Here is a 14,490-nt window from a genome sequence, read left to right as displayed (position 1 = left end):
TCCCCCAGCGCAAACATTAAAAATAAATAAACAGCAGAAACAAAACCAGGCTTGATGCGCTCTCTGTGTTAACCTCACCAAGACTCTGCCCTTTATCAAAGCTGCATTGTGATACTGAAGTAAGAGTATGGCTGAATAGTGTATGAATAGTATGAATATGAACAATGACTGGCATTAGATTTTATGACTTCAAACTTGGCCTGTCAGAATTTGTTATGAGACACAACAACAACCTGGAATGACATATATTGGTGTGCAAATGAGATTTGAGAAGATTTCAATGGAAAAAGTTCTTCTCAAATGCTTAAAAAAATGTTTGTACAATACTCATGTTATGGCCAATAAATGACAAATTTTAAATTCTGTACTATTATAAATCAATTTTAAAATGCTAAAATCAATCATTTCAAATTCAGTGAGTGAATTTATGCAACTCACAACTAGGATAAAAATTGGGAGATAAAAAGGGGTAATACTTTTTAAAATTTTTCATCCCATGACAAAATCCAAAAAACAGATTTGAAAGATTATATGGAAGCCTGTTTCTGCCACTGAAAATAAATAAATAAATAAATACATTTAAAAAAGGTTATTGCGACTTATCTCACAACACTGACCATTTTTCTCAGAATGGTGACATAAACTGGTAATTTGCAAGAAAAAGTCAGAATTTTTAATCTTGCAATTCAGACTCTTTTCTCACGAATGCGAGTTTGTGATATAAACTCGCAATTGTGAGTTATAAAATAAGAATTGCGAGATATAAACTCACAATTCTGACTTTTTTCTCAGAATTGTTATATATAGTCGCATTTGTGAGAAAAAAGTCAAAATTGTGACTTTTTATCTTGATTTTTTCTCCGAATTGCATTATATAAAGTCACATTTGTGAGAAAAGAGTCAGAATTGCAAGTTTTTTATCTTGCAATTCTGACTTTTTTCTTGAAAATGCAAGATTGTGCTATAAACTTGCAGTTGTGCAAAAAAAGCCAGAATTGTGAGTTTTTATCTTGCAATTCTGACTTTTTTTTATTGCAAATGCGAGTTTGTGACAAACTTGACATTGCGAATTATAAAGTCAGAACTGTGAGATGTAAAATCACAATTCTGATTTTTTTTGAAAGATTAAAAACAAAAAAAGTCAGAATTGCGACTTTTTATCTTAATTCTTTTTTTCCTCAGAATTGCGTTATATAAACTTGCATTTTCAAGAAAAGTCAGAATTGCAAGTTTTTATCTTGCAATTCTCACTTTTTTTTTTTTGCAGATGTAAGTTTGTGATATAAACTCACAATTGCGAGTTATAAAGTCAGAATTGCGAGATATAAACTCACAATTCTGACTTTTTTCTCCAGAATTGCAATATAAAAGTCTTTGCGAGAACAGTCAGAATTGCAACTTATCTTGATTCTTTTTTTCTCAGAATTGTGTTATATAAACTCACATTTGCGAGAAAAGAGTCCGAACTGTAAGTTATCTTGTAATTCTGACTTTTTCTTGCAAATGCGAGTTGTACAGTCAGAATTGTCAGATATAAACTCACAATTCTGACTTTTTTTCAAATTGCATTATAGAAAGTTGCATTTTCAAGAAAAAGTCAGAATTGCGACTTTTTATCTCGATTCTTTTTTCTCAGAATTGCGTTACATAGTCGCATTTGTCCGAAAAGTCAGAACTGTGAGTTTGTACCTTGCAATTCTGACTTTTTTCTCAAAAATGCAAGTTTGTAATATAAACTCACAATTTGTGAGAAAAAAAAGTCCAAATTGTGAGTTTTCTTGCAAATGCGAATTTGTGAAATAAACTTGTAGTTGCGAGTTATAAAGTCAGATTTGCGAGATATAAACTCACAATTCTGACTTTTTTCTCAGAATTGTGTTACAGAAAGTCAGAATTGCAACTTTTTATCTTGATTTTTTTCTCAGAATTGCATTATATTAACTCGCATTTGCAAGAAAAGTCTGAATTGCTTGTTTTTATATTGCAATTCTGACTTTTTCTTGCAAATGTGAGTTTGTGATATAAACTCACAATTGTGAGTTATAAAGTCAGAATTGCAAGATACAAACTCACGATTCTGACCTTTTTCTCAGAATTGCATTATATAAAGTTGCATTTGCAACTTTAATCTTGCAATTCTTTAATCTTGGGTTTAATCTTGCAATTCTGACTTTTTTTATTGCAAATGCGAGTTTGTGACAAACTTGCAATTGCAAATTATAAAGTCAGAACTGTGAGATATAAACTCACAATTCTGACTTTTTTTGAAAGATTTTTTTTTTTTGAAAAAGTCAGAATTGTGACTTTTTATCTTAATTCTTTTTTCTCTCAGAATTGCGTTATATAAACTTGCATTTTCGAGAAGTTTTTATCTTGCAATTCTAACTTTTTCTTGCAAATGTGAGTTTGTGATATAAACACAATTCTGACTTTTTTCTCCAGAATTGCAATATAAAAGTCTTTGCGAGAAGAGTCAGAATTGCGACTTTTTATCTTGATTCTTTTTTCTCAGAATTGCGTTATATAAAGTTCCATTTTGCTAGAAGACTTTTACAGAAAATGCAGAATAGTGAGATATAAACTCACAATTTTTTTCTATGAATTGCGTGATAGAAAGTCGCATTTGTGAGAAAGAAGTAAGAATTGAGAAAGAACTTTTTATCTCGATTCTTTTTTTCTTAGTTGCATTATATAAACTCGCATTTGCAAAAAAAAGTCAAAATTCGTACTTTTTTCAGAATTCCCAATTCTTTTTTCCCTCAGATTTTTTATTCAGTTGTGGAAACAGGCTTCCATACTTTAAATACAAATAACAACGTTTAATTTAAAATAAATTATTTCAAATGCAATAAGTGAATTTATTTTACATCGATCGTGATTTTTATGATAAAAATTGTGATTTCGAATGAGATTTTTTATTATTTATTATTATTATTAATAATAAAAATATACGTAATAATTTTATTACGATTATTACTAAATAAATTTAATCAAATATTAAATAATGTGATTGTAACATTTTTCTCTAAATAAAACAGAGTATTTAAGAAAGATAAATAAACAAACAAACACATACATACATGACTCTTTGTATCATAAGCTGAATGCAGTGTCGTGATTCATCCTGAAACATGCAGTAAATATTTATTTAATTAAATCAGCCTTTGCAATTTGATAATTGATAATAGCACTAAGCTGAATCATGATTTCTTTTTTTTTTTTTCTTTTGCTTACTCATGCAAAGAGAATGTACAGTTAAATATCCAACAACAGCCAACACTAATAAATTACATATCTTTAATACTGGCCAATAACCAATACCAACATTTAATGCATCCCTACTTTTATGGTATTTTTTGTGCTTTTTGCAAACTAAAGATGAAAAAAAATTATTTAAAAAACTAAAATTAAACATATATAGAAAATATAGAAATAAAAACTGATTCAAAAAATTAATTAAAACTACAATAGTATTTCAGTGATGGTAAAATAACACTGCTTGACAGCTGCATGTGTTCATTTTAAGGAAATGAACAGTGTTTGTGCAGAAAGAAATGGAATAAACAATTAATCATAAAGACACAGACAAACTTGATAACGTAACTTAAAGAAAAAACGATGAGGGCATAATAAACAATTATCTTAACACTAACACAATGCAGTGCACTGGATATATTATACAAAACATCCAGGCCTTACAGCAAATGGAAAAGTCAACGTGCGTGGGTGGATGTTGGCCTAAGAAATCATAATTGGCAGATTCAACCCATCAGGCTATGTAAACTTGCTTCCTTTCCTTCAGGCCGAGACAATGTCAGGATCAAAGAGTGTCCTTGGGCTGAGATGTTTTACACACAAAGGGCAAAGCTTAATTCCACCACCCATAAACACACACTTTCTGTGCTCTGACTGCGAGCAAAAACACAATTACAAATCATAAAAAAGACTAAATATATGCCTACGGTTATTTACAAACACAAATACCCATCATAAAAATCCTCTCTAGCTTCATTATACTCTTCAGCTTGATGGGTGAAAGCAGGGATGTAGTATATCCTGTAAGATGCACTAACAACATGCTCTGTGTCACACAGATGTGTTCCCATACGGAGCCCTGTAATCTCAGGGAAAAAAAAACAAAACAAAACATTAAATATGTCTCTTGTTATGCCTTCTTGATGGAGCTGCAACCAGATGTCCTATTGCTTTCTGCCCAAGGGAAAAATTGCTTATCTATAAAAAGACAGAAAGAGATTTCATCTCAAATTACCCCTTCTTGTGTCATACTTGTTAAAGGAATCTTCCAGGTTCGAGTCAATCTCTAATGGCACAGATGCTGTTAATTACCACAGAAAAAAAATGAGATTCATCTGTCGGGTCTAAAAATAAAAAGAGTCATGTTTGCAGTAATGCACTTAGAGTGGAAGTCAATGGGGCAAAGAAGAGCACCAGGATAAATGGTAAAATACTGTTTCAAAACATTATACATGCGCAATATATCGGTACCTTGTGAGACGATATTTTAGATTATTTTTAATTTACTAATAATAACAATGCTAAATATAATCAATAGCAAATCTTAAAATGTATGCTCCTTTTCATACTGTATGTTGAAAATGCTGATGTCTAATATTTATTTTAGCTTTAAAAATGATTAATTTTTGCTTTTAGCACTTTATTTTGTAGTTAGATGAGATATTGTAGATTTAATGTTATTTATATCGGTGTATCCCTGGTGTTAATATGAGAAAATTATAGGGCTGGATCTTGACACAAATTTCACAATTCAGCTCTGATTCACAAGCTTGCGATTCCGATGTCCGATTCGACTTAATATTGATTATTTTGGATATATATCAGGTACAGTACATGCCAATTTTTTTCAAGGAAAAAAAAAACCCTCAACTAACGCTGTAAAATATACATAGAGGCCGCTGGTACGACATTACTATAATTTTGAAGATTAAAATGAATATGCAGTGTATACACAAACGCTTAAATTACACTTAATGAAGTTTTATAATAATAAAGTTACGATTATATAATTATATTTCCACTCCAATTCGTTTTTTTGAAATATAAACATTAAAATCGCGGCTGTCATAAAAACTTGACGGATTGTTTCAAACATAAATTAAACAGTAGCGAACAAATTATAATGAATATGTTATATTAGTGCATATACTTAGTAAAATGCTCTCTAGAGGTCGTCTTTCTAGCTAACTAACGAGTTTATGCTGTTAACGTGTTTTCTGAGGTAAATGTTATGTTATGTGACATGGTTTACAATATGGTTTATATTTATGTCTTCCGCGGTTGAAGCACTATTTACAGATAGTGTACTCACCCCCTTGTCATCCAAGATGTTCATGTCTTTCTTTCTTCAGTTGTAAAGAAATTATGTTTTTTGAGGAAAACATTTCAGGATTTTCCTCCATATACTGGACTTTAATGGTGCCCCTGATTTTGAACATCCAAAATGTAGTTTAAATGCAGCTTCAAGGGGCTCTAAATGATCCCAGCCGAGGAAGAAGGGTCTTAACTAGCAAAGTTATCAGTTGTTTTCTAAAACAAATGACAATTTATATACTTTTTAACCTCGAATGCTCGTCTTGTCTGCTTGTTTTTTCCAGTTATGGGTATGTCAAAAAAACTCCCATTTTCTCCTCCAACTTCAAAATCGACCTAAACTGCTGCTTTACCCTTTTTTTTTTTTTTTGTAAAGGGTGTTTGATCTTCCTTGCACATTCACTTTGTAAACACTGGGTCGGTACTTCTGCAGTGATGTAGGATGATTTTGAAGCTGAAGGAAAAAATGAGTTTTTCAACATACCTTAACTGTCATGAACTGGAAAAACAGAGCTCTGGCAGACGAGACAAGACGAGCGTTTGAGGTCAAAAAGCACATAAATATGTAATTTTTTTATTTAGAAAATAACTGATTGTTGCATAAGACCCTTCTTCCTCCTTCCTGCATTTAAACTGCATTTTGGAAGTTCAAAATCAGGGGCACCATTAAAGTCCAGTATATGGAGAAAAATCCTGAAATGTTTTCCTCAGAAAACACAATTTCTTTACGACTGAAGAAAGAAAGACATGAACATCTTGGATGAAAAGGGGGTGAGTACATTATCTGTAAATTGTTGTTCTGGAAGTGGACTTCTCATTTAAGAATCAATATAGTTTCGTAAAAATAAGAATTTATTAAAATAGAGAAATCAATATTTTTACCCAACCCTAGAAAATCATGATAAAAATCATTTACTAACCTGTCTATGGAAAGTAATACACAATTTTTAAACCCCTGTGAACATGAAAAGCCTTTGACTGTTGACATTATAGGCTTCATTGGTAAACGCATAATCAGATGTTTACTCGCCTAGAAAAGTAACCAGTTATTTGCTTGTTGAAACAAACAGATGATTTGAAATTGCTTGTGGTGATCAAAGGTGAGCCACAGTTGTTGTGGATAAAGCTCGACTCGTTTTAACCCTGAAATACACCTTTAATCCAAGTAAACCGAACAGATGCCTCGCCATCTGAAAGGACTTGGGTAAATAAAAAGGGATTGAGGTAAGCAGCGATAGGACATCTGGAAAGAAATATCCCGAGGTTCAGATTCTCTGACAAAACACATTGTTGACAAGAGCGACACCTGAGCGAGCGAGGATTTCACTGTTTAGGCTTTATCACGCAATGAAAGCAATCCAACAACTGTCAGGTTGACATTTCACAAGAACTGGGCTGAAAAAGCTCCTAAAAAAAGCCCAAAGCACCATTTCCACCGATTCCCCCTATTATGTGTGAGGGAAAGCTCAGTGTTAATGGGAAACACTCTGTGATTCCGCACAACTGTGTCCTTTTCAGACGTGCAATGGACTCGGTAAGCAGCTTCTGTGAGAGCGGTAGTGCCCATTAAGCCAGCGAGGCTAGAAACTGTGAAAGCCGGGAGGATGGCCACAGCAATTCAAGCTGCTTGTCTCAGAGGAAACACTTCTGTCAGTTATGCTTGGCCAGAGCACAACAGCCTAAAAAAAAGTCCAAGTGCTTCATTCTCCAAAAGCTTCTCTCCAAACCCTGGATTAAACCATTAAGTCTTGTGTAACATCACTAAAACAGGTTAAAAATAACTCTTTTCTTTACCTTTAGCAACACCTTTACAACCACATAGCAACATCCTGGCAACCATCTGCAACACAGTGTCAGTGAGTTTTGCACAGGAAAGCTCATAATTTCATCTAGTTGTCATTTGGTTTCTCAGACACAATCCTTGTATGATGCAACCCAGAGAATTCAAGTGTTTTGCTTTTATTTTCATTTTACTAGAAAAGTGGTCTTGCTGAAGCATTTGTAAAGTGCAGCTGAAGTTGTTTCCACTTCACACCAAGATGCTCTTTCAATTTTAGGGATTGTTCACCTAAAATTGAAAGCTTTTACTGATGTTTAATTAAAGAAGAATGTCCTCTTCTCCATCTTCTCCATTTATTGAAAGTGAATGGTGACCATCAATCAAGATTCAGTACGACTTAAAATTTAGCCCACAAAACTATTATGAAAACTATTATATCATATTGATGTGCTTAATTCTTCAAGAGCTTCTCTCCAAGCCCCACATTTAACATCACTAAAATTAGGTAAAACTATGATTCTTACCCAACTATACAAAAGATTTCACCCAGAACTTTACAGCAACCAACTAGCAACATCCTGGTAAACCGTAATCATTAAATTTTCAACATAAATGTAAAAAACGTTTTCATTTGCTTTCTCAGACACAAGGTTCAGGTAATTTATTAGTGTGTTTGCAGTGTCTGAGTGCAACCCACATAAGTATTTTTTGAGTATTTTTCACTAGAAAAGTGTTTTTGTTAAAGCATTTCTGAAGTGCATAAAGGGCTGTTGAAGTTGTTTCCACTTCACACCAAGATGTTCTTTAGTCTTAAAGGGATCGATCACCTAAAATTGAAAGTTTTGCCATAATTTCCTCACCCTCTTTTACAAATTGTATGACTTTGTGGAACTGATGTTTTCCGCAGAATGTCCTAGCTACTCTTCTCCATTCAATGGGCTTCATTCTTGAAACATGAGCAGAATTAATTTTTGTATAAATTCTTTGTAAAGCCGTTCTGACATGAACTTAATGAAAATTCATAAAAATGTTGGTAAATCTCATGACGAAAATGTACCAATACAAGTACATATCTCTGCAATTTCAAACAGAAATGAACACTAGAGGCGGTAAAACAGCGAGCACTTGTAATCATCTTTGTACACGGTTATGATTACAGCTCCGTATGTTTTGCTTTCCAGAAATAACAAGCTTGCTCAGTATCTCAGCCGGCACAGAATTGGACTTAAAATGTGGAACCCTTGGGTACGAATCCTGTGAAAAACATGACTCACGATGAAAGAGCTGAAAGATGAGAGATCAAAAAACAAGCTAAAACGGCATGTTTGCAATTGCGTTTTTACATCACATTCGCTTTTGTTCATACTATCGGGTAGTTTTAGGTGTAGTGCAGATGGTACATTATTTTAAAATGTCACAGAGCATTGTGCGATAACACAAATAAAACGTACCATATGTACGTAAATCCGAACACTCTTTTAGCACCACTCAGTGATCACTCAGATTCGTCCAATCAATCGGGCAGGATAAATACTACACCGACCCACCATCCTACTTGTACAGTGACCAAACAACAATGGAGAAATTAATATGCCTGGTTACTTCATTTTTATATTCTGTAATATTGTTCAAAATGAGACACTAGTAATGCATTACTGCTGTGGATCACAGCAACTAAAACGCCTCCGCTGGAAAGTGATGCAATACCAGTTCTATCAAAACTTCTTGCATCCCTTTTTAACGTACTGTGGCTTCTTTATTTGCAACTATGCTAATTTGACTACCGTCAATATATAAATGAGATCTGTGTTCTTTAATTTGCACTTTGTTAGTAAATCAACTGCAGAAATTTCCATGCCCATTGGCGCTGTTTTGTTATTGCACTCTTGAGCTAATTTGCCCTGTTTAATAAAACTGGCCCTTAGTCTTTTTTTGCATTTACGCAATATAATGGATCCTAACCTGAGAAGGTAGTCCAGAATGTTCCACTGCGTTCCTGGACACGTAACTTACGTACTTGTAATTCATAGGTGGGTATTAATGCTAAATGTGAATGAGCGCATACGCGCACCCTATTTACAAATGATTTGAAATTCACTAACATACACGTTTAACTATCAAATCTGATGTTTACGAAGTGTTTGTGAATCCTGAGGAGAGTTTTCAGAAAGGTCTGCTTTACTTGCAAAATACTCTGACTTTACTCATATATTTATGCAAGTTTCATGAATGAGGCCCAATGAACGTGAATGGCGCCCATAGTTGACCAAGGTTTAGTAAATAACTTTGTACAGTTGTGAAACATAGTCATATGAAGTTCTTTTTTGAAGGTCGAAACCCCCTGGTTCCAATCATTGCATTCAAGAGAGCAGCTCAGACATTCTTCAAAACTTCTCCATTGGTGTTCTATGGAAGACCAAACAAACAGGTTTGAAATGACATGAAGGTGAGTAAACAATGACAAAACTTTCATTTTGGGGTGAACTATCCCTAAAAGAACAAGGTACAAAGCAAAAACAGCTTAGTGAATATAAGCTAGGTGTAACCTCTGGAATTTGAAGGTACCAGGATGTTGTTGGCCTCAGAGATAAAGCACTGTGAATTTGAGAGGTGCTCCAGGGCTTTTGATGCTGTAACAATACGATGTGTCACATCACATGTCCAAAACACCCCCCAAAGACAATTCTCTTTTCAAAGCCGTGACAGTGCAATTGTTCCCTCTCTCTCCTCTTTTCATTTTGACGGCTTTGTTAACCTGACCGCTCATCTGAATCTCCCTTTCATCTACAAAGCAGTAAGCTAATTGGCATTGTCCCTGCACAACCCATTAGGACATTCCTAAATTCACATACAGAGCAAAAAATGAAAATGACTAAACCACAACACATACGTTCAAAAACGAACATGATAAAAGACAAAAAAAAAACAAAAAAAAAACAGGTGGAGAGCTGAGGGAAAAAGCTAATTTTTGCATTTTGATAGTGTGGTCTACAGGATTTCTCTGTCTGTTATTTTGTCCGCTGTTAATAACTCAGTCAGTAAGTTTTGAAGATTGTACTTCATTAGCTGTGTTTCAGTTACAGATTTGCGCTAAACTTCTATTGCAAAAAAATCTATTGCAAAATGACAGCGTTTCCATTAACCGATGTTATGTGACCAAAACATAATTTTTTCCTCTTGCGATACAGATGTTGGTAGGTTTACGTATATCACAGCCACTGCACTACCCATTATTTTAAATCGTAGGAGACATAGACATATATCTTTAGCGAAGCAGCATGGAGAGCCGCATTGCGGCTGGTATAAACACAAGCATTGACTAGAATGGCCGCGATCAGCTCCAGTGGCCGTGTCTGAGCTTTAATGCTTTAAAAAAGAGGTTATCCAAACATTAATGGCAAGGATATATTTATATTTGAGAGCAGCCATGTATGAGGCGTTTCTTGAACGTTATAGCACATTAAAGAATGGTCATGTTTCTTTAATACACTATAATGTACAGGTCTTTTACATACACCAGGTGACCTGTAAATGCGGTTTCCATTGCAGTTTTGGAATATTCCTTTTTTTCGAATTGCCTGAAAAACCATCTCTTACGAAATAGAAGGTTATTCAAGTGTACTATTAGTATACTTCTTTTGAACTAAATAAATAGGAAAGTATACTTTCAGTCTACTTTTCAAGTACTTTTCAGAAATGCGCTTTATGTACTTCTCAGCGACATACGTAAAATGACATTTAAAGGGTCATGAGACACATTGCTTACTCACCTTCATGTCATTTCAAACCTGTTTGTTTGGTCTTCCATAAAACACCAATGGAGAAGTTTTGAAGAATGTCTGAGCTGCTCTCTTGAATGCAATGATTGGAACCAGGGAGAACTTCATATGACTGTTTCACAGCTGTATTAAGTTATTTACTAAATCTTGGTCAACTATGGGCACCATTCACATTCATTGGGCCTCATTCATGAAACTTACATAAATATATGAGCAAAGTCAGTATTTTGCACGTAAAGCAGACCTCTCTGAAAACTCTCCTCCAGATTCACAAACACTTTGTAAACATCAAATTTGATTGCTAAACGTGTATGTTAAATAAATAGGAAAGTATACTTTCAATCTACTTTTTAAGTACTTTTCAGAAATGCGCTTTAAGTAGTTCTCAGCAATATACGTAAAATGACATTTAAAGGGTCATGAAACCCCAGACTACTTTTTCTGAGATTTTATCAGAGGTGTTTGTGTTGCACAGCATAGATGAGAATGTTAGCATCCGTTCATTTTAACTGTTGGAGAAAACTGGTTAATTTTGAGCTTTTTTGCGCTATTTTCATCTTCCGGGTTTAAAATCTTCATTGTGCTGACGTCACAGTTTGTGACGTGGCAACGGACTATAGTACATCGGTGATGCGTTGGTGTCCCTTAATTATTCATGAGGCTGCCCGTTGTTATCCTATGAGAAGAGGCTTTGCCTAATTATTCACGACAGCTTGTGTTGATTTGCTATGACAGACGCTGAGACTGTGAGATTGCATATATTAACTGAGAGAAACGTTTATGGATGGAAGGAGACTGTTTGTTTTTGTTTGCTTTAAACACGATTCATTCATAAAGTGAGTGTAATAGCAGTTTTTACAACTGCTTGACGCAACCCATCAAAAGGATTATAAATGCGGCAAAATACGCCTTAAAAAGTTAATAGAGATGCAACCGCGTATTCATATATATGTTTTCGATGTGCGAATGGCTGTGCATTTATTTGTGTTGTTAACTCAATGGGAGCAAAATGAAACTGTCTGAACCGTCTGAACCTGAAGTTGACTCTCTCCCCTCTTTCCCCTTCTCTCCGCAGTGCACCATGCCCACTTTTGCAGCATTTTTCAAAATGGTGGTGAGAACTAACCATGACCCTTTAAGTATACTTGACTTATACTTAGAAAAAGTTAAATATATTTAAGCTATACTATACTAAGCTCCGAGAATCCATGAGTTCATTGTTATACAGTAGAAGGCACTATTACACGTCTTCTGTACAGAATTTCCAAAACACAAGCGAAGAAGAAACCTAAACAACAGATGCTTTCACATGTAATCTAACGATCATCAGAAAAAAAAATCATCAAAACAGTGTAATGTTATGCAATAAAATGTCGACCCGTAAGGAGGTAATAATGACTGTCAAGCTTTGGGGTGTTGATTGATTCCATCTGTGTTTTGATTATTGTTTTGAATCCAGTACAGTTTGTTTATTTCTTTTCTTTTTGTTTAATTTATGAAACTTACCCACATTCAAGTGTTTATAAAAAAGAATGCATGAAGCTAGAATAAAATGGTTTTGTTTATAAGCAGATGCCCTGTTCTCTCTTTTGATGTTTTGTATGTTCAGATATTCATATAACAACAACATATATATAAAAATAATATCTAAATAGGGACATGGTAGTATACTTAAAGTATTATGTAAAGTTCACTTAAAGAAAACTTACGTTTTAGTATTAGTGAGACTATACTTCAAAGTGTACTAAAAATGCTACAAGTATTTACTTAGTAAACTATCAGTATACCTAAGTTTACTTTTAGTATAGTTGCAGTACAAACTAAAAACTAGCTGTGTACTCTATTAAACTTTAAGTATACTTAAAGTATACTTTTATATATAAGAAAGTGGGCCAATTTGGTCCTAAGGAGTATTGAAATAGTACACTTACAAGTACTACTAGTACACTGATATTTGTATACTTACTACATAAAGTATACTTAAAAATATACTTGAATTTTACTTAAGTATACTTAAAGTAAACTTCAAGTATACTACTTTTTGGTAAGGGATCTCATGTGATGCAATGTATGGGAGTTTTTGCGAAATTGTTTCTATTGAGCGCATTTTCAATTCGCAATTTCAGTTTGCGCAATTTAAAACTGAAAAGTGAATCCGAATAGTGGTTTCACAACTAATTATGGGAGTATTTTAAATGTATTGATCAACCTCCTTTTGAGAAAACAATGAAGCATACTGCTTTGCTTGGACTATTCAGAGACGATGTACTATAACCCAGATGAGCCGTTCTGTCGCAGATTTGCTAGTCATGTCTACAGTGTGCTTACCTCTAATCAAAAGGAACTCTCTGTAAAAGAAAAGTTCCCATGACCCTAGGGGAGATTTATTTAGTCTTTAAAGGCGTGAGAGAGACACGCTATGCTTCTCGGCGGTTTGTGTGGGGCCTAAATTGCGTCTCCGAAGGACGACTCATCATATCAAAGGCAACAGAATGAGCCTCCAGTTTTAATGAGTGTGCAGGGTTGAATCGGTTCTTAAACCCAACCGTGGTGTCAAGGTTATTTGTCCTGTTCACTGAACAACCCTGATCCTAGAGTCTATGCATCTTAGAATACTTGTGAGCATTCGCTTTGAGAATGAGAAGATATCAGAAATGGAAGAATGAAAACACAGACATGATCCAACCAAGCGCTGCATATAGTTTCAAGGCGTTCAGAACTATAAGTGACGATGGGTATTGAAAGTAGAGAGAAGATACTGTGCAAACACAGTGCAAACCGGAATCAGATAAGCTCTGAGAAGCCGTTTGTGACTTTCCGGATCACAGAACAGCAGAGATTGCTATGGTTGCTTAGTAAACCCATCAAAAGATTAAAGCGCACCTCTATCTACAAAGAAACAGTTTACCCCGAAATGGAAATTCTGTTTGCTCACCCTCATGTCCCAAATCCAAGACTTCCTTCCTTCCAGAGAGATGTTTAGGAGTATGTTTACACCACTCCTGAAGTATCCCAGAATCAGTGATTCTGAATGAGCATTGGAGCCTATTTTTCTCACTAGATCCCAAACTTTCAAGGGCATGCACAGCTTCTTACCTTTGACAGTCAAGCATTCCTTTCACTGTAACAAAGTAGTTTCAAGAAGATCCCAACAAGATAATAACAAGCAGGTGTAATACATGATGTCTGAGAAAGTGTCTGGCCACTCTAGATAAAGACACGAGTTTCACCACGCTCAATGATGGGGAAAGGATTTAAACGATATCAACCTTGATGGAACATAATGTGCGCTCCATTCTTTCCAAAACAAGATAAGACGTATTTGACACCACACAACAAATGAAGCACTCCTCCGCATGGAGAATAGCCTCAAATAGTCACGGCGCAACATTTGTCGTAGCAAAGAAATAAAGCCGTGCCTTCTCATAACAAATTTACTTGCCAGAATAGCCCTTGAACAGTTCTCTTTGAAGAATTCATTGGTGAAAAGTACTTTTTGTGACTTTGGGATCCTGCGGTTCTTCTATTACACACCTGTCTGTTCACTTTAATCTGATCCATGAACAACTACTGCATTCCCAT

This window comes from Labeo rohita, chromosome 22, assembly GCF_022985175.1.
Source record: "Labeo rohita strain BAU-BD-2019 chromosome 22, IGBB_LRoh.1.0, whole genome shotgun sequence".
Taxonomy (NCBI): domain Eukaryota; kingdom Metazoa; phylum Chordata; class Actinopteri; order Cypriniformes; family Cyprinidae; genus Labeo; species Labeo rohita.
This window is presented reverse-complemented; position numbering follows the sequence as displayed.